The sequence below is a fragment of the Ornithorhynchus anatinus genome, chromosome 5, assembly GCF_004115215.2.
Source record: "Ornithorhynchus anatinus isolate Pmale09 chromosome 5, mOrnAna1.pri.v4, whole genome shotgun sequence".
Classification (NCBI taxonomy): domain Eukaryota; kingdom Metazoa; phylum Chordata; class Mammalia; order Monotremata; family Ornithorhynchidae; genus Ornithorhynchus; species Ornithorhynchus anatinus.
Genome location: NC_041732.1, coordinates 41,202,698 through 41,230,089, shown reverse-complemented (window position 1 = coordinate 41,230,089; position 27,392 = coordinate 41,202,698). Strand labels below are relative to the sequence as shown.

The 27,392-nt window shown below is 41.7% G+C and overlaps 1 protein-coding gene across 3 annotated transcripts in view; it reads right to left on the bottom strand.

The window, feature by feature from the left end:
* CSGALNACT1 (chondroitin sulfate N-acetylgalactosaminyltransferase 1) overlaps positions 1 to 27,392 on the bottom strand; it is a 258,159-nt gene that overhangs the window by 183,073 nt on the left and 47,694 nt on the right. Inside the window, exon 1 of one of the 3 annotated variants that reach the window (XM_029066247.2) lies at positions 1,854 to 1,937. The exons of the other annotated variants lie outside the window; for them this stretch is intronic. The gene's annotated coding sequence lies outside the window, so the exon portion shown is untranslated. Of the gene's footprint in view, positions 1 to 1,853; positions 1,938 to 27,392 lie in introns of those variants that run through there. 3 annotated transcript variants of the gene reach the window in all.

Below are 27,392 nucleotides of genomic sequence, written 5' to 3'. Positions count from 1 at the left end.
ATCCAATAGAACACAGTTCTGCTATCTTCAAACCTTTCTAAAAACCTCTCTACTCTAGGAAGTTTTCTTCTCCCCAGTCAAATCCTTGCAGCTATGACTTCAGTGCTTTTGCCTGACATCAGCACTGCTTGCCTTCAACCTTACGTAGCATTTTTGTACATATCCATTTGCCTTTTAAGCACTTCTTCCTATCTGTAAATTGCTCTATTTATGCCCCTAAGTGCCCCACTGTTTTGCATAGTTTTTTGTAACTTGAAAACAGGAGCAGGGTTATCATACAAGAGCATGTAAGAACTAATCTAGCAATAAGAAGAGCAAGACAGAAAAGGAAGAGAAACAAGAGGAGGAAGAAAGGAAGGGAGAGGAAGAGAAAGGTAAGAGGACACTTGATACTGCAATAGAAGCTGGGAAGTGTGGCATAAAATAAGCACTCAGTGAATAAACCCTCCCTCTCCCCCCACCCCCATCCCTTTCTCCTATTCTTCCTCTGCCTAGTTTCACAGAAGCAATTTCCCATTCCCTATAAGAACCTGTGTCTGCTGCTTAATTGAATTCTGACCCTTCTCCTCTTCCTAGTCTAGTGCATTTGGCTCTCACTACTTACAGTTATGTAAATCAAAGGACAAGATTTCTGTGTGTCCTTTTCTTTCCTCCTCAAAATTTGGGATGGAGAAATTATGCAGTAAAGGCAATTATGTAAACGAATACGGCTTTATGTACCTTCCTCTCTCATTAGATTGAAGGGGGAGAAAGCTCCAGGCCAGAAGCAGGACAAGAGCAAGACAGATCAATGACAAGATAGAGGAGATCAAAGTATAGTGAGTAGGTTCGTGTTAGAAGAGCAAAATGAATGTGCTGGGTTGTAGTAGGAAATCAGTGTGGTGAAATAGAAGGGAGCAAAGGAAGTAAATGCTTTCAGGTCAGTGCCTTGATCCTTCTAACCACACAAAAATTTCACCATCAGTGAGTACTAAGGACACCCCAACACTGTTACCTGACCACTACACCACATATTTTCAAACAACAAATTAGATCTTTCCATGCTTAGCGCAGAGTGCTCAATGAATACCACTAATTGAGAAAATAGACACTTATTCTGGTGGGAAGCCTTGAGTATCAGAGACTGAATGGATTTTCTAGGCTGTCAACTCGTTATGGGCAGGGAACGTGACTGCAAATTCTGCTGTATTGTACTCTCCCAAATGCTCAGTTCAGTGATCTACACTTAGTAAGCACTCAATACAACCACTGATAGATTGGATTAGGCAATTGTCCAACATGAGCAGAATTCCTGGAGCTACACTGACTGCTCATCAAGCACCCCATTTAACACCTAGGCCAGACCCAGGAATGAAGGTGCTATCAGGCAGGCTTAGAATATCTGCTGAGTTCTCAATGGCCAAGAAAAGTCTGGCCAACTACTGACAAGGAAAAAAGAGCAGCATCTAAATGGTTGTATCTCCTTGAACAAGAAAACTCCTCAAAGCCTCTTCCAGGGTCCTATTCTGTGAATATATGACTGTTCAGTGACAACCTCAATCACACCAAATGCATGGAAGGGAGTGGGGGAGGGGTGGGGGAGGAGGGAGGGAAGAGAAGGGGGGTTCTAGGGTGACCATCCATCTTGTTTTAGTTGGTCTGCCCCCCTCCAATACTGATTTGGCACTGAACCCCTTTATGTCCTAAATTTAATACCCTTCCCCCAATGTAGCTCCTACTGCCTAGTCTTGTGACCCAGAAGTGACTTTTGTGTTGAGGGAGAGCTGGGAACACAAAATCTCTGGAATGAGCTGGGAAGGGGAAGAGCGGTCAGAAATTCCACAGAAAAATGCTGTAGGTTTGGGTGGACTTACGTAAAATGTTCTGTGCACCATCACTGGGTTAAGCATATCACAAAACATTATTGGTGGTTGGTGGTCCGCTATTCACAAATCTCAGGGTCCACCTTAAGGGTAGAAGAAGTAATGAGGAATAGTAAAATACACCACAAGCTTCAAAAAAAAAAAAAATGAAAAACTTTCAGGAAGAGCAAGGCTCACTCACATCAATAACAGTTTACTGAGTAAATAACTTGTGAATGTTAACATCTCACATAGAACCCAAGAGCATTAATCAAACATGGCATGAAGGCAAAGCAAGAAATACTGTACATCTCTAGCTCACTTTATGAATTATGCTTTTCTGTAGAAAGCCGATGGAGGATTTGAAAATAGAAAAAATTAACCAGCGACAGAATTGGAGCAAGGCTCTTGGTGGAGCTCACCCAAAAATTCTAACTGTGTAACAGCCTGAAACAAGTACATTTGTTAATTTGTTTTTGTCCTCAACTTCCATTTGAAAGGAAATTCTCCAAAGAACTGAGTCCCAAGTCAGAGTTCCTTGGTCATATATAGCTAAGTAGATTCAAAAATTACCTCTGACACCTCTTCAGGGAGATATGATGGTTACCATATTTTCACTGCCTTGCATAACAAGACTAACCTCCTGAAATCCTAGGAGGTAGGAGTCTCAAAATTCCCATCCCTCCACTGCAGAGAAGTGGCAACATTTGCTCAGTGCCGGTACTAGTATTGAAACTCCCAGTCCCTGTGGTGAAATTCCACATTGAGATGCTAAAGCTTCTCTCAGTATTCAATCAGTCACTGTCAAATCTAATTGAAACTTCCAGCAACTTCAATTTACAAGTTTAGGATGAAAAAGAATTTGGACTTTGCCTACTCTGATTGCCAAAAATCCCATTACCCAAATTCTGCAGTGTCTCATGGTGTAGAATTACTGAAGGTCCCATAGAAAAAAAAATGAATTTTCTAAAAGATATCGCCTGCTTTAGCAGGAAAGGGATCGGGGATTTTGTTTTTGACTGCTTTCTACTACAGGCACCAGCTACTCTAGGGAACCAGCCTTGTTTTCAAATTCACAGAGAAGAGTCCGAGTAGATGCAAGTACAGCACTTTCTTCTCTTTCCTGTCTCCATCTGTCTCTCTCTTCATCTGTCCCTTTCCTTCTCAGTCACTCTCCATCTCTCTGACCCCCCACTCCTCCCCTAACAGCCCCATCCATCCCATGTGAGTAGTCAGCAATATGATCACTTTACTTCTCTTTAGATCCTCTATTTTCCTAAGGTGGTTTTTCCCCAGTTAGATTGCAAGTAGACAGGCATCAGGTCTACTAACTCCCTTGATTTTCCCAAGTACTGAGTACAGTGCTCTGCATAGAGTAAGCCTTCAAATATCATGCATTGACTGATGAAATAAAATGGGTTCAAGTGGAGTTAAGCCAATCTAGTAAGCCAGGGCCCACGAAAGAGCCTCAACTTTAGTGAGTACACATGTGTTAAAGGAATTTGGGCATCTCTTGAGCCTCAAGTTCAGGAAGCTACGTTACAACACCAGAAACTTCTCAGAGTGACTGGAATTGAAAGACCAGAGGCTACTCAACTCTGGAGCTTGTTACATATTACTATATTGTTACATATGAATTCTAAGTAATTTATTTCTATGTCCATCTCCCACTCTAGACTGTAAGCTCATTGCGTGTAAGAACTGGATCTGTTATATTGCACTCTCCAAAGCGCTTAGTACAGTGTCCTATACACAGTAAGTACTAAATAAAAACATTTGATGATGATGATAGTATTTGTTAAGCACTTACTATGGGACAATCACTGTTCTAAGCACTGAAATAGAAACAAGGTTATCAGGTTGTCCCACGTGGGGCTCACATTCTTCATCCCCATTTTATAGATGAGGTAACCGAGGCACAGAGAAGTTAAGTGATTTGCCCAAAGTCATACCGCTGACAAGTGGCAGAGCCTGGATTAGAACTCAGGACCTTTTACTCTCAAGCCTGTGGTCTTTTCACTAAGTCACGCTGCTTCTTTGACTGACTCGATACTGTGAGTAATGAAGTTCCCAGAAGAGAAAATTTCTCAGCTCCATTCTAAGCTCTCATCTCCCCAGTTTATTATCCATCCCTGCTGCATCATCCATGCACTTGAGTCCATAACCCCTTTAACTCTTATTCACCCCACTCTTACAACACATGTACACATCTTTAGACTTGGTTGCTTTTTCTACCTGTAATTTATTTTAAATGTCTGCCTCCCCCACATGAAGGTAGGGATCATGTCTTACTCTATTGTACTCTCCCAAGTGCTTAATACAGTGCTTTGCATCCAGTAAGCACTTGATAATTACCAAAGATCGATGAGCAGACATGATGTAGCATTCTTTAAAGAACCACATTTGGAGGAATGAAGAGAACTAGGAACTGTGAGCATAGGAGTGGGAGCATAAAATAACAACATTTTGAAGGAAAGCCTGGGAGACACTAAATAAGGCAAAGAATACAAGCCCAAGGGAAGGAAATGCAAGCCACCGGGTCATCATCCAAGACTAAAGATGGCCTAAGCAAGGCTCTTGACAAGCTTCTTGATATCCAGGGATCATCCTACTGCCCCACCATCTGGTCCTTTAACTTGGCCATGAATTAATAATAATAATTATGGTACTTGTTAAGGGTTTACTATGTGCCAAGCACTGTTCTAAAAGCTGGGTTAAACCCAAAGTAGTAAGGTTGTCCCAAGTGGGGCTCACAATTTTAATCTCCATTTTACAGAGAGGAAACTGAGGCACAGAGAAATTAGTGACTTGCCCAAGGTCACATTGCAGACAAGTGGCGGAGCAGAGATTAGAACCCACAACCTATGACTCCCAAGCCCGTGTTCTTGCCACTAGGCCATAAAACAAGAGGTGGAAGGTCAGGGGTAGCACCTTAAATGAAGTTATGGGTCACAAATAACCATTCTGCAACCCATGATCAGGCTGGTGTGTTGAACACTGCTATCAGTCTGGGTTGGATTGAGCCATGATGCAGGAGGGATGGGAGAAGGCTTTCATGCCCCACAAAAAGTGGGTGACATTAGTAGCATGACATGTACTCACCCCAGGCCCACAATACTTATATGCTACTATTTTCCCTATCCATGATCTATTTTAATATCTGCCTTTCCTTGTAATCTCCTTGTGGGCAGGGATTGCATCTACCAACTTGTGTATTATACTTTCCCCAGCACTTAGTACAATGCTCTGCTCACAGTAAGTGCTCAATAAATACCACTGATTGATTGCCTGATAGTCCAGAAGCTGTATGTGAAGCACCATTAGGGCCCTGCTTGTCTGCTATGGGAGTTGTGAATTTCCAAGCTGTATAAAGAAAATTTAGGGGAACAGAGGCAGCAGGAAAAAGTTTCTGGGAAGCTCAGGGCACAATTCAAATGAACCAAGTCAACTGCTCTTCAGACTGCCTGGGTGCTGTTCTGGGGAAGGACAATTACTCAATTCCCAACAATTCCCTAAGGAGCAGAATTCAGGATATGGAATGTTAGTGATGCCACCATTCCCCACCTGTTATAGTGTAGTCAGTCATATTTGAGTGCTTACTGTGTGCAGAGCACTGTACTAAGCACTTGAGCGAGTACAACAATATAACAGACGCATACCCTGCCCACAACGACCTTACAGTCTATAGGGAGAGATGGACATTAATGTAAATAAATTACAAATTATAAATACATTATTGTACTCTTCCAAGCATTGAAGTACTGTGCTCTGCACTATCTTTATCTTCCCTCCCAAACCCTATCCTCTCTCTAACTTTCCCATTACCACCATCCTTCCTGTCTTCCTCTCTCTTTCAATCCACATATTCAATCCATTACTAAATCCTGTTTGTTCCACCTTCACCACTTCAGTCCACCACTAAAGTCCATCTTTTCAACTCCATCCAAACTGCTACCACATTAATACAATCACTTATCCTCTTCTGCCTCGATTACTCTATCAGCCTCCTGGCTGACCTCCCAGCCACCTGTCTCTCCCCACTTCAAACCATATTTCACCCTGCTGCCCAGATCATATTTCTAGGAAAATGTTCAAGACATGGTTCCCTACTCCTCAAAAAACTCCAGGTGGTTACCCTTCCATCTCTGTATCAAACAAAAATTTCTCACCATTGACTTTAAACCACTCAGTCACCTTGCCCCTTCCACCTCACCTCAATACTCTCCTTCTACAACCCATCCTGCACACTTTGCTCCTCTAATGCTAACCTTCTCACTGTACCTTGATCTTATCTATCTCGCCGCTGACCCCTTCACCCATGTCCTGCTTCTGATGTGGAACACCCTGTCTTCTCAAATCCGACAATTACTCTCCCCTCCTTCAAAGTTTCACTGAAGGCACATCTCCTCCAAGAGGCCTTCCCTAAGCCCCCTTTTCCTCTTCTCCTACTCACTTCTGTGTCACCCTGACTTGCTCCCTTTATTCATTCCCCCCCGCCCCCAGCCTCACAGCATTTATATACATATCTCTAATTTATTTGTCTCCCCCTCTAAGTTCACTGTGGGCAGAGAACGTGTCTGTTTATTGTTATATTGTAATCTTCCAAATACTTAGTACCGTGCTCTACACACAGCAAGTGCTCAATAAATATGACTGAATGAATGCACACAGTAAATGTTCAATAAATGTGACTGACTGGCTCATTGGCTGGTCAACAGCAATGAAAAGAAATGTAGCTGGGAAGTGTGTGGGAGTAGGGAAGGAAGAAATGGGTAGAGTACAGTGCTCTGCACATAGTAAGTGCTCAATAAATACAATTGAATGAACTTGGAAGCCATAGGAGTGGAAATCCCAGGAGGAGAATCGATCCTTAGAGAAATGTTTTGGCTTTTTTTTTTTAATGACATTTGTTAAGCACTTATTATGTGCCACACACTGTACTAAGCACTAGGTTCGGTAGAAGCCAAACAGGATGGACACAGTCTCACAGTATTAATCCCCATTTTACAGATGAGGTAATCAAGGGACAGAGAAGGAAAGTAATGTGCCTAAGATTACACAGCAGGCAAGTGTTGAAGCTGGCATTAGAACTCAGGGTTTCTGACTCCCAGGCCCATGATCTACCCACTTGGTCATGCTGCTCCTCCGGACTTTGCCTGGCTCTTTGGGAAAATTAAAATACCATTTACAACCCAAATTTAATCAAATTTATTAAGCAGTTACTGTAAACACTGTACTAAGTGCTTGGGAGAGTACAATATAACAATAAACAGACACATTCCACAACAAGCTTACAGTCTAAAGATCTTGATCATACCCTATTTTAGATTCAACCAAGACTTGAAAGAAAAACAAAAAAGAGGGTTGGAACAAGAGTTGCAGCCAATGAAAGAACAGCATAAAAAGTGCAAAAGACAAAAAGACTATGACATGAACAGTAGAAAAAAAAGGTTTATACTAACATCAAAAAAACTAGATAAATGAAATGAATTAGGGAGAATAGAACAACCCTAGAAAAGATTATGAAAAACACTTTAGTGTGAGGAATAAGGACCAATGGCACAGATTCTAATAATATAAATGTGATTTTCTTTAATAAAAAAGACAGTAGGAGAAATAGATACTCAGCTTGTTCTCTTAGCACCACCAAACAGGTCTGTCTGACATGCACCTGTACCACCTGGGAATTAAATGAATTCTCGATGGACTAGCATTTTTTTCAGAGTTCTAGAGAAGCTTTTAGAAAAGAAAAAAATCAATGTGGTTCTACAAACATTGAAAAACTGCTAACTACCAACCAGCATATTGAACTTATATCCTCAGAGAGAGAAACTAATAAAGATGTTAATGCCAGTAAGCAATATTGTAATTTACCCCATAATTTTATGAAGGGTATGAGAACTAGGAGCAATAATCAGTGTGTAAAAATCAAATCACAATAAACCAATATGATGGAGTTTAAAACGATGAAATCAGCAAGTTGGGAAAGAAATGAAGTACAATTATTTTTTGGCATGTGAAGGCAATCAGTGTACTTCAAAAATCTCATTTATCCAGATGATACTCTTATGTAGGTATAAGACCTTGAAAATGATTTTAAAATTCCTCCCCAAACAAAAAAAATCCAGTTTCTACCCCAGAGTCACCATTGATGGAGTCCATAGTCGTCACAGGTTGCCCTTCTAGAAAAGCAGTGTGGCTTAGTGAAAAGAGCACAGGCTTGGGAGTCAGAGGTCATGGGCTCTTACCCCAGCTCCTCCACTTAGCTGTGTGACTTTGGGCAAGTCACTTCACTTCTCTATGCCTCAGTTACCTCATCTGTAAAATGAGGATTAAGACAGTGAGCCCTATATGAGACAACCTGATTACCTTGTATCTACTCCAGGGTTTAGAACAGTGCTTGGCACAAAGTAAGCGCTTAACAAATACCAACATTATTATAGTAAGAGCTTAACAAATACCATCATTATTATTATTATGAGATCATGCTGCAGGTAAATATACCAGAACATGTGCTTCAACTAGGAGTGCTGAATAGAGCCAGATGGCAGAATTTGGGAAAGTTCTTCCAGTAACACCTGGCTGTATGGATATCTCATAACATGATGTTGAAGGAAACTGTGGGGCATATGCATATGGCAAACGTGGCATGAATACTAACTATAATGTGAACTTTCAGTAATGTGGAGAATCAGGAATTCCTGTGTTAAACTGCATTAAGGTGCGCATGCATGCATATACACACACACACATACACCCCCCCCCCCTTCTATACTGATCAGATTTTAAGTCAAAGTAGACCAGACATTTTCTCTCACATTAGTCTTTTCCCAAATGAGGGACTTACCATTTCCTCAAAACAGAGCACACAAATGGCTTACCCTCACTTGCACCTCAAAACCACCAGTGAAATTTCTGGACTGTGGGTTTTTGGGAAGTGGCTTTTCCATCAACTAATAATCATTAGAACTTATTAACCACTTATTATGATCTTAGCCCTGAAGTGAATAATGTTATTAGATCTGACACAGTTCAAAATCTATCTTATTCCCATTTTACAGTAGAGGAAACCAAGACCTAGAAAGGTAAAGTGACTGGCCCAAAAGCCACCCAGTAGACCAGTGACAAAATTGAGATTCAAATTCAGGTCAGCTCCCAGTTCCATGTTTTTTTCATTAGACCATATGGCCTCTGCTCACCTCTTCTCCTTCCTTTGGAACTCTTCTTCTTGTCTGACCACTTTCACAGTCTGCTAGTGAAAATAACCACCAGGAAAGTGAGCTAAGACCCTAGTGAGAAACAGCATGGGATATTCATTCATTCATTCAATAGTATTTATTGAGCGCTTACTATGTGCAGAGCACTGTACTAAGCGCTTGGAATGAACAAGTCGGCAACAGATAGAGACAGTCCCTGCCGTTTGATGGGCTTACAGTCTAATCGGGGGAGACAGACAGACAAGAACAATGGTAATAAATAGAGTCGAGGGGAAGAACATCTCATAAAAACAATGGCAACTAAATAGAATCAAGGCGATGTACATGTCATTAACAAAATAAATAGGGTAATGAAAATATATACAGTTGAGTAGACGAGTACAGTGCTGAGGGGATGCGAAGTGAGAGGGGGAGGAGCAGAGGGAAATGGGGGGAAAAGAAGGTTAAGCTGCGGAGAGGTGGGGGGGGCGGTAGAGGGAGTAGAGGGAGAAGGGGAGCTCAGTCTGGGAAGGCCTCTTGGAGGAGGTGAGTTTTAAGTAGGGTTTTGAAGAGGGGAAGAGAATTAGTTTGGTGGAGGTGAGGACGGAGGGCGTTCTAGGACCGTGGGAGGACGTGGCCCAGGGGTCGACGGCGGGATAGGTGAGACCGAGGGACAGCGAGGAGGTGGGCGTCAGAGGAGCGGAGCATGCGGGGTGGGCAGTAGAAAGAGAGAAGGGAGGAGAGGTAGGAGGGGGCAAGGGGATGGAGATCCTTGAAGCCTAGAGTGAGAAGTTTTTGTTTGGAGCGGAGGTTGATAGGCAACCACTGGAGGTTTTTAAAAGGGGAGTGACATGCCCAGACCATTTCTGCAGGAAGATGAGCCGGGCAGCAGAGTGAAGAATAGACTGGAGCGGGGCGAGAGAGGAGAAAGGGAGATCAGAGAGAAGGCTGACACAGTAGTCTAGCCAGGATATAACGAGAGCCCGTAGCAGTAAGGTAGCCGTTTGGGTGGAGAGGAAAGGGTGGATCTTGGCGATATTGTAAAAGTGAAACCGTCAGGTCTTGGTAAGGGATAGGATGTGTGGGGTGAACGAGAGAGACGAGTCAAGGATGACACCGAGATTGTGGGCCTGAGAGACGGGAAGGATGGTCGTGCCATCCACGGTGATAGAGAAGTCTGGGAGAGGAGCGCGTTTAGGAGGGAAGATGAGGAGCTCAGTCTTGCTCATGTTGAGTTTTAGGGTCTGGGAGCCAGAATGGCATGGGTTCTAATCCTGACCCTGTCACTTATTTGCTTTGTGACCTTGGGCAAGTCACTTTACTTCTCTGTGCCACAGTTCCCTCATCTGTAGTTTGGGGATGGATACTGTGAGCTCCGTGTAGGACAGGGACTGTGTCCAACCTGATTTGCTTGTATTCACGCCAGCACTTAGTACAGTGCTTGGCACATAGTAAGCACTTTACAAAATATCATCATTATTATTATTAGTTTAGAATTGCATTAATTTCCAATTCAAATTAAGCAAATAACATGACCCAGACTTCACTGGGTTTTCAAGAAGCAGGATGGTATGGACAGAAGGGTGTAGAGCAGAAAGTGAGAAACAGAAGCTCCTCTACCTCTGGGACTAAGTGCTGGGAGAGGCATTAGATCCCAGGAGTAATGATTCCCCTAAGTTGCCAGGACTCTTGTTAGTTTGAGCCATGGCTAGTCAGATCAGGCATAGACCCTGCCCCATCATGTTAATATCAAGAAATGTTTCAGGAGTGACAGAGGATAGAAACTGCAGGTCTTGGGGACAGAAGCAAACTGCAGGGGGTGGCCAAAATGCCAGAACCCCAGGGAAACCTTGTAGATGAAGTGAAAGGCTCCAAAACCCATCTGGAAGCTGAGGCTTTCCAGGCTGTTTACACCGTCACCCCTCTTCCAATCAGTCAATAGTACAGAGAAGCAGTGAGGCTTAGTGGAAAGATCACGGATTTGGGAGTCATAGGACGTGGGTTCTAATCCCAGCTCCACCACTGGTCTTTTGTGTGACCTTTCACTTCTCTGTGCCTCAGTTACCTCATCTGAAAAATTAGGATTAAGACTGTGAGCCCCACGTGGGACAACCTGATTACTTTGTATATACCCCAGTGTTTAGAACTGTGGCTGGCACATAGTAAGTGCTTAACAAATACCATCATCATTTATTGAGTGCTTACTATATGCAGAGGACTGTACTAAGTGCTAGGGAGAGTTCAATACAACAAAATGAGTGGCACATTCCCAGCCCATAATGAGTTTACAGTCTAGAGGGACCACCTTTTCCCCAACTGCCTGTCATTGCTTTTTTTTTTTTAAAAAAAAAAAAAAGAGCTGGTTGATATTTTTCCCTTTTGCTTTCTTTTCCACGAGTAATATATTGAATATATTGTTTACTAAAATGCCAAACTGGAAGGTGTCTGGTATGGTTTGGGATTGCTGAAAAATTGTCCAGCTGTTGGCAAACTTTATAAGCTACAGGCAACATTTTTAATGTGCTTTATGACTATTTAATTCACAGATTTGAATTTAAAAGTCTTCAGAAGAAATTTTTTTCTCATTGTTAAAGGAAACCAATACAATCGAGTTCCTGGCAGAACAACATTCTGTAATGGGACACTAACGTAAAAGAATAAGACCTCGGACTCCCTTAACCTGTTCCTCCATGGAATGTGATACTTTTCTAAATAAAGAAGCTCTTCATCCAGTCAAACATGACATGCAGTAGTTTCTTAAATACTAAAAGTTGGGGTTCTGTTTAGTCCTACAGTAATGGTATTTTAGAAGTCCTTTATACACTGCCAAACTCTGCAATCATCTTGAAGAGCGTTCCAGACATTACCTCATTAATCTTCACAACATCTGGGAGGAGAATGGGAAACAGCTGTATTAATGCCACCTTGCTTTTAAATCAGTGAAGAAACTCATTTGACCCAAAATAACAGTCCAGGTCTAATATACTTTGTTTACTGGAATAAGAAGAAGTTCATCGATGCTGTTTTATTTTCATTAAAACATGAACATCCTAAATGTGTGTCCTTTAAATCCCAAAAGGATATTGAGATGTGTAGGCCAATATCCAGTTTGTTCATTATTTTCTGTTTGTAATCACTGATTATTTCCACCTGTTTTCCTTTGCTCTTTACCAATAAGTGTGACATTTTTGATTGCAGTACTGCTAAGAAGGGATGAAAATATTCCTTTCCCTTGTATATTATGCTTATGCAATGATTCAGACCAAAACTCTAAGGTGGTTCTTGTTGGTAAAGCCTGCTCAGGTTTTATCTGAATGGGTACCAGGGACATTGAGCCAACACACCCTAGGACTTTCCTCAGTGATTCATCAGGCTAAATTTTGTGCAAATCTAGGAACCCAGCCTTTTCCTCAGCTTTTCTTGGTTTGAGACACAAAATTACAAGAATTCACTGCCACCATCCACAGACATAATAATAATAAATCATAATGATGACTATATTTGATAAGCACTTACTATGTGCCAAATACTATATTAAATACTGGGGCACGTACAGTTAATCAGGTCACAACTTCACTGTGCCTCAGTTACCTCATCTGTAAAATGGGAATTAAATCCTCCTCCCTCTGACTTAGATTGTGAGCCTCATGAGCAATAGGGACTATGTCCAACTTGATTATCTTGTATCTATCCCAGCACTTAATAATAATTATAGTATTTAAGTGCTTACTATGTGCTAAGCACTGTTCTAAGCACTGGGGTAGATACAAGGTAATCAGGTTGTCCCAAGGGGGGCTCACAATTTTAATCCCCATTTTACAGATGAGGTACCTGAGGTCCAGAGAAGTGAAGCAGCATGCCCAAGGTCACACAGCAGACAAGTGGAGGAGGTGGGATTATAACCCATGTCCTCGGATTCCCAAGCCCGGGCTCTTTCCACTTAGCCACACTGCTAGTTAATACTGTGCCAGACCCATAGTAAGTACTTAAGAAGTACTGTAAAAAAAAAAAAAAAAAAAGACTAGTCCCTGGCCCACATGGGGCTGGCAGTCTAATTAGGAGGGAGGATGGGTACTGAATTCCCATTTTACTGATAAGGAAACTGAGACAAGAAGTTAAGTGACTTGCCTAAGATCACACAGACTTAAAGAATTATCCCAAAAGAGGACTGAAAACAGCTGCTATTCACTCTAGCCCAGCCTTTAAGCTGAAACATAGTTGCCTAACTGAAAAGACCGTCTCTCACCTAAGGGAAGTTGTAAAGAAAGATGAGCATATCCAGAACTCAGTACAAAAGCACTTCTTTTTTAAAAAATTGAATAAAGCATTGCTTTGAGACTTAGAAATAAAAATATTATGTAGTTTGCTAATGATGATGACAGTGACTCTCAGTCCTGAGACTTCAAGTCAAAGAATCTGTGTGAAGGAATTAATTCCAGTGTGGCGCTCCTCACCTGCTCTCTTCCCTGTGAGTCATGTTCCTGCTAGGACACAGAATCAAATGAGCAGAGATGCAGCCCACTGAGGTGTGTACATAAAGAGTTTTATTTGCAGGATCCATTTTTAGCTGAAGTGACTGCAGCCTAGAAGTTTGTCATTATCTAATACTAAATTGGAAGCAGAGTGGCCTGGTGGAAAGAGTGTGAGCCTGGCAATCAGAGCATCTGGGTACTAATCCCAGCTCTGCCACTTGCCTCCTGTGTGACCCTGAGCAAGATACTTAACTTCCCTAAACCTCAGTTTCCTCATCTGTAAAAAGAGGATTCCTCCGCCTACTTAGGCTATGAGCTTCACATGAGATAGGAGCTTTGTCCAAACCAATTAACAATTACCCCAGTGCTTAGTACCTAGAATCACTTCTAAGTAGCAAGAGAATTCCAAAAAAATTTCTCAGCCTATCTAGTTCTGACGAGGGCCATCTCTCTAGTGAAAACTATAGTAGAATATCGGCTTAGTGATGCCACTTTGTCAAGCAATTCTGACTGGGATCCCTTGCCCCTCTTGTTTCCAATTGGCCCAAGACTCAGACTTCCTGCCAGTTACATTTATCTCTTATCCTAGTCCATTATATTTATTGAGTGTTTACTGTGTGCTGAGCCCTGTACTCAGCGCTTGAGAGAGTATAATACAACAATAAACAGACATTCCCTGCTCACAATGAGCTTGACCTCATAAGGGCCTGAGAATCATGATTCCCGATTGTTGTCTGCAGTGTCAACCAGGTAGAAGAGGTCCCTCCGGTATCTGCAAAACCACTCCGAAGCAACCAGTTTGGGGGAGCCTATAAAGTTGCAAATTAATATAGAACTGCCAATGAAAACTAACCCATCTGGTTCTCACAATGAACTCCAGTTGGTGAAAAACTTTTAGTGGCTCAAAAAAAACAAAAAACCTAATCTTCTACCTCAAAAGATGTTTATATAGAACAAATTCTCGAACAAACACTTATCTCTAGGAGTGTTTAAAGGCTGAAATGCAGAGAATAAATGCAGGTTTAGTCAATAATATTCTCCAGCTGTTTTCCATAAACAATAGAAACCAGAAATGCCCAAACCTGGAGGCTTTCCTTAACAATTATATCCTGCTAGCATAGAAATGACCCTTCAATTTCGGCAAGGCTAGGAAGGCCTCAGAACAGAACAGAAACCTGAATAGAGGTTCACTTCATCCTAATTTGACTCCCCCAGGACTGTTGATTCAATTTTCCCTTTGAAGGAATCTCTCACTCCCTCAAGAGTTGTCATAGATTACATCAGACAGTAAGAATTCACAGAAATATAACCCCTCAGTCCCTCACACTCTTTGACAGGAAGGGCTAGGGCCACTAGCCTGAGCGTTCTTCCTGACCCTCAGCTTGGGTTCCACCCATTGATTCAATTGTATTTCATGAGTGCTTACTATGTGCAAAGCACTGTACTAAGCACTTGGGAGAGGACAACAACAAATAGACTCATTCCTGCCCACAACAAGCTCACAATCTAGAGGGGGAGACAAACATTAATATAAATAGATAAATAAATAACAGATATAAACATATATGCTGTGGGGACGGGAAGGGAGGATGAATGAAGGAGCAAGTGAGAGCAGTACAGAGGGAGTGGGAGAAGAGAAGAGGAGGGCTTAATCAGGGAAGGCTTCTTGGAGATGTGCCTTAATAAGATTTCAAAGTGGGGGAGAGCAATTATCTGTCTGATATGAGGAGGGAAGGTGTTCCAGGCCAGAGGTAGGATATGGGCGAGAGGTTGGTAGCAAGACAAATGTTATCGAGGTACAGTGGGAAGGTTAGCAGAATCCAGGCACACTGATTGGTGCTGGGAGTTCTGTTTCCACTTGCAAACATGAAATAAGGATGACCAATTGGATCAATTGAGTTTTTGCAGAATCGTGAAGTCATCCTCCCCAGTTCCTCAGGGCCACACCCCAAATAGTTAACGTGACCCCTATTCATTCATTCAATAGTATTTATTGAGCACTTACTATGTGCAGAGCACTGTACTAAGCACTTGGAATGTACATATCGGCAATAGATAGAGACAGTCCCTGCCCATTGACGGGCTTACTGACTGTCAAGTGTACATCCAGGATGCAGGTTATCCTAGGGTTAATGATGGTCTATGGTGGCAACTCACCAACCTGGAAGCAACCATACAATTAAAAAAAAAAAAGGTATTTGTTAAATGCTTACAATTTATCAGGCACTCTACTAAGTGCTGGGGTAGATACCCCAGAAGCAGCGTGGCTCAGTGGAAAGAGCACGGGCTTTGGAGTCAGGGCTCATGAGTTCGAATCCCAGCTCTGCCACTTGTCGGCTGTGTGACTGTGGGCGAGTCACTTAACTTCTCTGTGCCTCAGTTCCCTCATCTGTAAAATGGGGATTAAGACTGTGAGCCCCACGTGGGACAACCTGATTCCCCTTTGTCTACCCCAGCGCTTAGAACAGTGCTCGGCACATAGTAAGCGCTTAACAAATACCAACATTAATTAATTAATTAATTAGATACGAGCTAGTCACTTTGGACACAGTACAAACACAGTGGTGCTATAGCACTATCAGTCAGTGGAGCATCTCTCAGAGCCTCCGCAGTCCACAGCCCTCCAACTCTGCTGTCCAGAAACCTCAGCAAGAGGATGACGTAGGCACAACAGTGAGTGATTTTGGAAGCCAAGTCAAATATTTACTGCAAATGAGGATTCAATTTGGTCATTCAGTAGCAGGAAAAAAAAAAAATCCCTTCCAAGGCCCACTATTAAGGACACAATATAAGCACTATTCTCAGGTACTTCATCTATCATTGACGATCACGTTCCTGAGGCTGCCTCCACTTTCTTAATAAATGGGCAGGAAATGTGTCTGCTAACTCTGTTCTACTGTACTCTCCCAAGCACTTAGCACAGTGCTCTGCACACAGGAAGCACTCATTAAATACAACTGATTCATTACCGAACATTTTTTGGTCTAGCTTGCAGGCACTACTTAAAACAGAGGTTTTGGGGCATCTCTTCTCTTCCATCCACTGTACCTCCCCCACCTTCCTCACATATTTCCCCCAACACAAAGTCTGAGTGGAGCAGGATGAGTAGAAGGAAAGAAAAATGTTGCTGACATGAAGCTTTCAGCTGGTGGCTGAGTCAATCTATGATGTTTATTGAACACTGTATTAAGCACTTGGAGAGTACAATGAAATAGACACCTCCCTTACTCCAGACTAAAAGAAATGGAAAATATCATCCAAGACCTTTGGTGCCACCTCGGGTCCTACTCTTTTGTATTCTTCACCAGAGAGCCAAGCAGCCTTCCAAGCATTGGAGCATGTCCCAGACTTGCATGGCAAGGGCAAAAGTGGATGATTTTCCTCATGCACATGGACAGTAGGTCTCATTGTCACTCCAGTTGGGGAGACCTGTTATAAAGACAACCTTGCTTGGTGGATATCTGCATAATCATGGGCCATGAACTTTAGTCTGATCCAGCCCTTCCTTGCCACACAAAAGTCAGAGAACAAGGAAAAAAGAAAATGACCCAAAATATGGGCCATCTGAAAGATTTTTGTTCAGTAGATATTGTGCCAAGTAAAGACTATGAGCAGTAATAGGATGATCTAAGATAATCTAGGCTGTTGAAATGTGCATCACTGAAGTCAAACATTTTGGTGGGGAGGGGAATCCCAGGAAGCCCCAAAAGCAGCTATTAGTAAGCATGCATACAAATGAGGTTTCCAACCTGAAAAGAGACTAAGGGAAAGGAGAAAGGATGTTTGTTGTTGTTTTTTTTAAAAAAATAAAAACAGCAACACACATTATGAATCAGGCTGGCTACAGGTAGCGTTTATAGTTGCAAACTGAGCATGGATCACACCACCAGGAAGTGCCAAGAGAGGCTGTAAGATTTTTTCAGAGACTGTAGTTGCTTGATATGGTAAAAACTTTGGTCAGTGCTTTGCAAACAGTAGGCACTTCAGTATTTTTTACTACTACCACTACTGGAGTTGGGGGTGGGGGGGTGTCACATTCAGTTAACAGCCAATAACCAAGACTAGCGCAAAGCAAAACCAGAACAAGAAGTGCTCAACAGATGCAAAGCTCAGGTTTAGTGTTCAGTGGAGAAAGGAAAAATTATCCCATTTGTTAATTTTCTAGGAGAACAGCAGTGTGTGGTCACTCAACTCAACAGTTGCAGTAGATTTCACAAACAAACAATAATGTACCCTTTAACTTTATTAAATGGAGAGAAATTGGCTTTAAAGAGTCAGGGTGATACCTTCATAACAGTGTGCACAATCTAGTGATTGGTATTTCATGACTAGTTAAAAGATGTAAAATCATAATGGCATTTTGGAGTCAGTTCCTTAGTGGCCAGCTTTTTCTTATTTGCTTTTTCAAGACGAATACTGAAATTGGCAGGAAAAGAATACTAAGCATTCAAAATGCCATCTACTAAATGGACACAGGTTTGCATATTAAACAAACCATTAGTCCAACCTCTGTTTCCCCCTCTTCATAATGACTACCAAAACTGATAATATTCTCATTTTGCTGCTATCATTACAATCCACTGTTGAGGAGATAGAAATTTGGAAGACATCTGCTTTGGTATTAATGGAAATAAAGGATCTTCCATCCCCACTCAGAGACTGAACAAAGCAACCAGCTGTTCCCACAATTAAGTCATCCCCCAGATAGAAGTGTTCCCCATAACTGAGATTCCTCACCACCACAGACAAAATGATAATAATAAATATGGTATTTGTTAAACACTTTCTATGTGTCAAACACTGTTCTAAGTGGTAGGGTATATTCAAGCTAATCAGGTTGGACACAGCCCCTGTCCTAAATGGGCTCACAGTCTTAATTCCCATTTTACAGATGAGGCAACAGGGACAGAGAAGTTAAGTGACTTGTCCAAGGTCAAACAGCAGACAAGTGGCAGAGACGGAATTAGAACCCACATCGTCTGACTCCCAAGCCTGTGCTCTTGCTATTAGGTCATGCTGCTTCTCACAGTCAAGAGCAGAAACTTGATGCTAGACTGGCAAGGAGAAAAATCAAACTGTTGACTTTCCAAATGATACATACTATCTACAAGCAGCTGAAGAGACTGACATTGCCTCATCAGCTGGAGGGTGTGCTTTAGTTTTCATTGTTCAACATCTGGTTTATCTAGAACATGGTTTCATTAAAGAACTCTCAATCATTTGTATCTGTTCACTACTGTTCCCTGAAAGACCAGGGAAAGAAGGAATGGGAGTATGTTTTACACATTGACTACCACAAGCCTCCCACAACAGGATAGAAAAATACAAAATAAAGGTTTATGGTTAATTTTTCACAGAAAAATTCAACATTAGCCTTACCTGATTCCCCTAGGATGTCTCTTGTGCCTGGGAGGCCTGTATATAGGCTGAGCTTTGAGCCAATACTCTCTCCCAGCTATCCGTGTGCCCTAATTCCAAGCTACAGACAGGCCTACAAATACAGTTCTGAGAGCTGCTATTGATGTTTTGAGACAGGGATAGATAAGTTTTGGCATGTTTTTTTTTAAAATATCCTAGGTATTCAAAGAGGGTAGTGACACCACATCTAAACCCTACTAAAGTCACCTCTCCTTCTTGAGCTTTTCCTCACTAAACTCTCAACTCCTTGCCCTACTCTTCCCAAATACTACACCACCTACTCTCTGGAATCCTCCAGACCCACAGCAGTTAGAGTACATTCCATTAAACTCTGTTGCTTCCTGCTACCTGTAATTTATTTTAGATTGTAAACTTCGTAAGGGTAGAGATCACAACTAACTCTCCCCTCTCCTCCCAGTAAAAACTATTGATTGCTTGACAGTAGTAGAATTGAAGCACCCCCTTGGCATGGTGCACTGTACAGTGCCTGGGAAGCTCAGAATAATGAAGTGACGTATTCCTCACAAGGAGTTCAGTGTTTGTTTCTTATAAAAAACCCCCACCAAATCATAAAATCTCTTCACAAGCCATCTTGGCCTAGTGGAAAGAGCACTGGCCTGGGAGTCAGATGACCTGGGCTCTAATCCCAGCTCTGCCAACTGGTTGCTGTGTGTCTTGAGTCATTTAACTCCTCTGGGCCTCAATTTCCTCATCTGTAAAATGAGGACTCAAGACCTGTTCTCACTCCTAGACTGTGATCTCCATGTGCATCAGGGGCTGTGTCTGACCTGATTATCCTGTATCTACCCCAGTATATATGTCTTTGGCATATAGAAAGCACTTTATATCACAATTTTAAAATATTTGAAAAAAATTGGCTCTTAAAACAAATCATTTAATGTCAACTGAAAAGCATAGATGCTAAAAAGTTGGGAAACAGCTTAGTGGAATCCTAGATATAGGATAGAAAAGTCAAATAACTTCTTCAGCCCTTTCTAAAACAAATGAATTCTCCTTTTTTGTCAGATAGCTCTTGCTGTCCAAAAGTTCTGCTTGTCTCAAATTGGCTTAAGATCTGGACTTGGATAGATTATACTGGTACATGGTCAGTCACTTTTAAGCGGCAAATGCCAATTTCTCTGGTTAGAGAAATGATGGCATTTTCCCCTAGTGAGGAATTTCACTTCTCTGTAAACAAAATACAGGACCTCATCTGGATGGATTGTTTTCAATCAGTAGTATTTATTGAAAGTTTACTATGGGCAGAGCACTGGACTAAGCACTTGGGAGAGTACAAGAGAATTAGCAGACATGTTCCCTGCCCATAATGACTTTTTGATTGTAGCATTACACCATCTCCTTGTAAGAAAGTCATGCTTAATGTGAGGCCAAAACAAAAACAGGAAGGAAAATGAAACAAGGAGAAAGAAGTACACAGCCTCAGTAACTCTGGAATAAACAGAGCATTTTTACTAGAGATCAGTGCAATGTCAGCAGCCAAGGGGCTGATGACATCAGAGTAAATAATAGAGAACATGAGTTTAGAGGCACCCATCCCACCTTGTTCCCCCATCTCTTAAATACCAACTTTCTCAACCACTGCCTTGTCTCTAGCCTTTGGGGACAAACTTTCTGATCTTAATCTCTGTTTCTGTTACCTCCAACAGGATTTTGTACTGTGGTGTACCTGATTCTTCAAGATCGATGACCTCCCCGAATCAATTGATGGTATTTATTGAGCGCTCTGAAAGTATAGATAAATAATTCTTACTCATTTTTTTTTAGGCTGTCCATTAGCCGGTGTGACTTGTCTGCTGTGTAACCTTGGGCAAGTCACTTAACTTCTCTGTGCCTCAGTTTACTTCATCTGCAAAGAGGGGATTAAGACTGTGAGCACCATGTATAACATGGACTGTGTCCAACCTGATTGAATTGTATCTGCCCCAGCACGTAGTACAGTGCCTGGTACATAATAAACACTTAATACCATAAAGAGTGACTGTTCATTTCGTTACTATTGTCCCAGTTGTTTGGTTGTTTTGTTTTTGGTGAAATCGTCTGTGTTACATACAGAAGCTACATTTCAATCACTGCAAGAGGAGAATGAGAGTAGCCCTGGGTGATTGTAATATCTGTGTGCTGGTCTCTCACTCTGACCCATATTTTGATAACGTCACTTCCCAAGATGAGCATGGGCATGAGCTCAAAGATTCCAGAAGAAAGAGGCAGTTTGCACTTAAAACTTTATAATCTGAAAGTACTCAACCACTTTGACTCCTAAAAGGAAGATAGCCTTGTCCTTCCTGCAATGGCCAGAGGAGAACTACAACTTCTTTAGATTCTAGTGCTCCTCACTGCTAGTCATGCCTTCTTTATTCATCACATCTCAAGAAAATATATCTATTTACTTCTCGGTTTGGCCGAGGGGCCACAGTCTCACCAGTTGTCTTGTCTCCCGCACTCCCAGAATCCGCTGGGCACCCTGGGCTAATTTACGTAATTCTTCCTCTCCAAAAGCACTCCAAACACAACACCTATTGTGACTATTTTTCTTAGATTTTCCTTAGGAAGGAGAGAGGGCAGATATGAAATCCATTTTTGGACAAGGAAACTGAGGTTATATGACCTGCTGGATATTCAGCTATGATTAATGGAGGAATCAGGTGGAGAAACAAGGTCTAGGAGACTGAGGCCTGTGCTCTTTCCATTTCTCTATCAGGCTTGTGCTTTCGCCACAAACATTCTCCTATTTTGCTGCTACCTTCTAAAATTAACCATCATCTGGTTTTTCAGATCGGTAAAATGTGGTGCCAAAAGGCCAGGTGTTAAAGCCATTAGAGTGAGAAACTGCGTGGCTTAGTGGAAAGAGCACGGGCTTGGGAGTCAGAGGTTGCGGCTCCTCCACTTGTCTTCTTTGTGACCTTGGGTGTCAACTTCTCTGTGCCTCAGTTACCTCATCTGTAAAATGGGGATTAAGACTGTGAGCCCCATGTGGAACAATCTGATTACCTTATATCTACCCCAGCACTTAGAAAAGTGCTTGGCACATAGTAAGCACTTAAATACCATCCTCATTAAGATTATTATTACTGAATGGCACTCAAATGAGTAAGATCTCTAAAGAGATTGAGCTCTGAGTCTATAAGGTTCAAAAGCAATTTCATGAAAGAAGGTGAGGAGGTTAGGTAAGGAAGGATTGAGAAATACACCCCTGTCACGTTCTTAGGAATAGGCACACAGCTTTGATGTAAAATATCCCCATAAAGATCATATTACCCCCACAGACTGTACATTTAATGGCAAGGTAGAAAGTACTCACTGGCAGGCAGTCTTACTTGAAAATAAATATTTTTTTCTACTGAAGCATCTATTTGCTGCCCTCTACCACAGTGAGTCACTTCTCTAACATACTCAGTGTATTGCAAATGGGGCTGCAAAGTTCATCCCTTATTAACGTCTCCTTATTACCTATGGCCATAAAGCCAGGAAAGAAAAAAACATATAAATGGCACAGGCTATGAAAACGGCCTTTCATAAATTTTCCTCTGTCTATTCCACTTGAATATGCTCCTCATCCAATAAATTTACTTGAAGAGTAAAAGTCTTCGAGCACCTCTTATACCATTTGCTCTGCCATTCTCTATTCCAGCATTAGCATTTTCAGCACAATTAGCCTCTTTGCTTTATCAAAAAGCACATTTTTATGTGTCACCAAAGAAAGAACAGAAAAAGCCTTGAGAAATTGTAAAAATAATGACTTGCATGCAAATGAGAAAATGGAAAACAGTGTTTTAAAAAGGAAGAAGAGTGCCTATATCAATTATTTACCACTAAGATGATTTTATCATGGAGGCATTGTAACTATTGGTAACAAGCAGCATGGCTCAATGAAAAGAGCACGGGCTTGGGAGTCAGAGGTCATTGGTTCTAATCCCTGCTCCTCCACTTTCGGCTACGGGACTTTGGGCAAGTCACTTAACTTCTCTGTGCTTCAGTTCCCTCATCTGTAAAATGGGGATTAAGACTGTGAGCCCCCATGTGGGACAACATGATTACCTTGTATCCACCCCAGCGCTTAGAATAGTGCTTGCCACAAAGTAAGCACTTAAATTCCATCATTAAATTTCACTGTTATGAGGCAGTGGGAAGCTCTAGTGGAAGACTCATTGTCCACTGCCTTTAAAAAGAACTGAAAGATCAATATCCACCATATGATGATTCTGTTAAATTTAACATGGCTTTTCATACCACCAAGCAACTTGATCTTCACCTACAGACCCCATCTTAATTATGGGGCATGAAAGTATATATATTAGAGGAAGAGTAGAATCTCAGACCTGAACAACAGGGTAAAGAATCGACAAACATGGAACAGTAGGAAAAGCAGCATGGCCTGCTGTACAGGCCTGAGAATCAGAGGACCTAGGTTCTAATTTCAGCTCTGCCAAATGTTTTCTGTGTGACCTTGGGCCAGTCAGTTAACTTCTCTGGGCCTTAGTTCTCCTGTTCTCCCTCCTATGTAGACTGTGAGCCCCATGTGGGCCAGGGACTTTACCCAACCTAATTCACTTGTGTCTACGCCAGTGTTTGACACATATTAAGCACTTAAATATCACAAAGAAAACACCACACCATGGGATTAGTGGTGGTTGTGAAAGATTGGAAAAGAATATGGGATCTCTGCCCCCAACAGACCAGCATTCAACTAAGGTCGCAAACAAGATGTTGGATGAGTCTCAGTCTAGTCACAAAGGCTTCAGGACTAAGACCCTTCAAGAAGGAAATGATTACAGTAGAAGTGGTTTGAACAGTGTCTCTTACACTTTCTTGCTTCTGCCTGCTGTGTTCTTGGTGGAGCAATGGGTATAAGCAACACATAGTTGCAAAATGCTCATAAGAATTCTACACGCAAAAAACCTACTTGGAAATAAAGTGACCTTAAAGTAGCAATGCTTTGCCAAAGCACCGAAGATTGGTAGATTTGTTTGTTTGCTTTTAAGCTATTTGTTAAGTGCTTATTATGTCATACAATGTGCTAAGCGCAGGGTTGTACAAGTTAATACTTTCAGACACAGTCCCTATCCCACCTGGGGCTCACAGTCTAAATAGGAGGAAGAACAGGTATTTAAACCCCATTTTACAGTGGAGAAACTGAGGCACGGGAAAGTTAAATGACTTGCTCATGTTAGCTGGCTATTTTCAGGACTACTGCTGAGTCTGTCACCACACAAGATGCCCAAGATGGCTCTTTGGTCCAAAATCATCACTACTGATGCATTTTCCCAAGCACTTAGTACAGTGCTCTGCTTTCAAGGAATACCACCAGTACCAAAACTACTCCTACTGTGGATGGCATAGACCCAGCAGGCACTTTCCTACTTTTGGCTTTTTTGCCCTCTTACCACTCTAGTAGTAGAGTTGTAAGAGTTTTATTAGAATTGGATGTGGTCCCTGTCCTTCAGGAACCCACAATCAAAGATTATAAGTGGGGAGAAGGGACTGGAGATGAGTCACAACTGATGAAATATCAAATTCAGACAAATACACAAAATGAAAAAATCAATAGGATTGAGGCTAGAGGAGCAGAATTTCAGGCTCCCTGGAGCTCAGAGTTAAGGGTACCCCCATGGCCCCAGTCTTCCTGGGGTTTTGAAGAGGTCCCATGTTGTCGGTACACATGAAAGCAGCTTTTCTCTCTGGCTCAAGGCGCATGGAGAGAAGGTGGCAGTTACCACAGTGTTTTTCTTAGCAGCAATGGTGTGGGTCACATTGCGGAGGTGGAGAGAAATGAGTGAGACACACAAAGTGTCAAAGGACCCTAGCTACAACAATCAATGGTATTTTTTGAGAGCTTATTACATGTAGAACATTGTATTAAGCACTTGGGAGAATAAAATACAAGAGTTAGCGGACAGTGGCCTTCCCTCAATTTTAAAATGTTGGGATGGCTTTGGTCGTTAGTGGACAACCTCAGTGGTACCACTGAAGAGCCCCTGTCTAGCCCCTTAACCAACTCAGCGGTTGGACTCGCAGTTTTGTCTTCCACATTATTTCTGTGTTTTCACTTCTTGCTTTTTTCTATGTCACCAAACCCCTTCCAACCCCGTATTCCTCTCCTGTGAGGCCTTTGAGGATGAGAGTCCAAGTCTAAATCTCATTCATGCTTTTCTTCCCCAGAGGTCAGTGCTGTGTGTGTGCAGTAAGCACTTCATAAATATCACTGCTACAAAGCACAATTAGTGGTAATCTTACTTATCTTTTTGTAGGAGAAAGTAAATATCACTGCTACAAAGCACAATTAGTGGTAATCTTATTTCTCTTTTTGTAGGAGTAAGTCACAGTGGAGTAGGTCTGCACTTGCATTAGTAGCATCAGTATTTACTGAACACCCACTAGGTACAGAGGACTGTACAAGGCCCTTGAGGAAGATGTGAATGTGAAAAATGTGATCACTGTCCTCGAGAAGGTGACTGGGGGGAAGAGGTGACTGGGGAAGACAGAGTTGAGTACCTATATTTCTCCTAGTCTCTTTCGCTGTTTTGATGTTTCATTGCTCTCAATGTGTTTGTCTCCAGTCTTGCCCCAGCCCCCGATCTTTCATAAACTGTGAGTCCCTTGAAGAATAGGGTCCTTGTCTAATTCCCACCTGTACAGTTCCCAGTTCTAATTCCCTGTGCTCTGCACACAGTAAGCATTTTAAAACTATTATTACTACTACACAATATCTCTTTTGACCTAGCCTCCAAAGGCTTTGAGCTCTGATTTGAAGGTTGGGAGGAATTCGAAAAGTCAGAGTAATGCTGTGTGACCTTGGGCAAGTTACTAAACTTCTCTGTGCCTGAGTTACCTCATCTGTAAAATGGGGATTAAGACTGGGAGCCCTATGCCAGACAGGGACAGTGTTCAATTTAAATAACTTGAATCTACCCCAGCACTTAGCGCAGTGCCTGGCACATAGTAAACACTTAAATACCATTTAAAAAAGAGTTATCCTGACTGCAATGAAAGGCAAAGCAAAAGGTGGGAGTTGAAGAGTAAGAGGGAATTCAAGCAATTAGCCGATGGCCTTAAACCTTTTGGTTTAGTCTCCAAAGTGTGGCTTTACATTTGATTTACTTAGCTTCCAAGTGACAAAGGTTGGAGAGGATATATGGACTTTAGAAAAGTAACCTTTGCAGTAGCACTTGGAAACTTCTAGACTTAAAGGGTCAAGCTAGATATAGCCTTGGGAGCATTACAGGAATACTTCTTCCCCCATCGCCCCCCATCTTTTTTTAATGATTTTTTTTAAGCACTTACTATATGCCAGGCACTGTATTAAGCATGGGAGTAGATATAAGATAATCAGGTTGGACATAGTCCATTTCCTATACAGGGCTCACAATCAATTCCTATTTCACAGATGAATTTATTGAGGCACAGAGTTAAGTAACTTGCCCAACGTCACCCAATGGACAAGTGGCAGAGCCAGGACTAGAACACAGGTCCTTCTGACTCCCAGGCTGATGCTGTACCCACTAGGCCACGCTGCTTCTCCCTGATCTCCTTGCTACGTCTTTTCCTTAAGGATTAAATGTTTTGCCAGAAAGCCCCACATATTATGTGAGTACAGAGACCAAAACACTAGAATGCTTTTTCCCGGTTTTGACACCAAAAGGTTTGTAATGTTTGAAAGTGGTAAGGTAAGCAAAAACGTGTTTGCTGAGAAAAGGAGCAATCACAGTCTAATTTGGTAATCATTTTATTCTGGATCAAGTTTTTCAAATAGGCTATGAGCTGCACACCTCAGAAAATAGCTAAGCTCCACCTAGATTTTGTTTAAATCATTAATAATTAATTCTCTATCAAACATATATGCATTTACACTAGTTTGCATATATTAGCTTCATCTTTCAACTGAAAAGCTTGTTCAGAAAGTGAATTGTCACATCTCTCACTTCATTCAGCCCACTCAGACTTATTTTTAAAAGACACAGATCCAAGATAAAGACAGAGGTTTCATTTGAAGTAGAAGAGCTTAGTTTCAAATATTACTGGCAAGTATTTTTCAACACCCATTATCTATCATAACTTCAGCAATAAGATACCTACATTGTACCCATAAGTACAAAGTATGCTATATTACAGGAAAAATTAAGAAGAGTTGAAGTTGATTAAATACCTCAGCTCATTAGCACAAAGATTCATTATAAATACGTTTTTATCACCCAATTAAATTGCAAAGTGCTTATGACCATTACCATTGTTGGTTTGATTAATTCCTGAAAGGTTCACAATAATCTGCGTGCCAGAAACTAATTGGAAGGTAAAGACCATAAATCTCCTATTGAGATGAAACTACCAACAGCATCTCTTTACCTACCCTATGGATGGTTTTGTGTGTCTCAGAAAAATAGCACCATTTAAATAGAAAATGCTATTATTGCTATCACACATGGTGAAGCAAACAAATTACTGCAATTTTT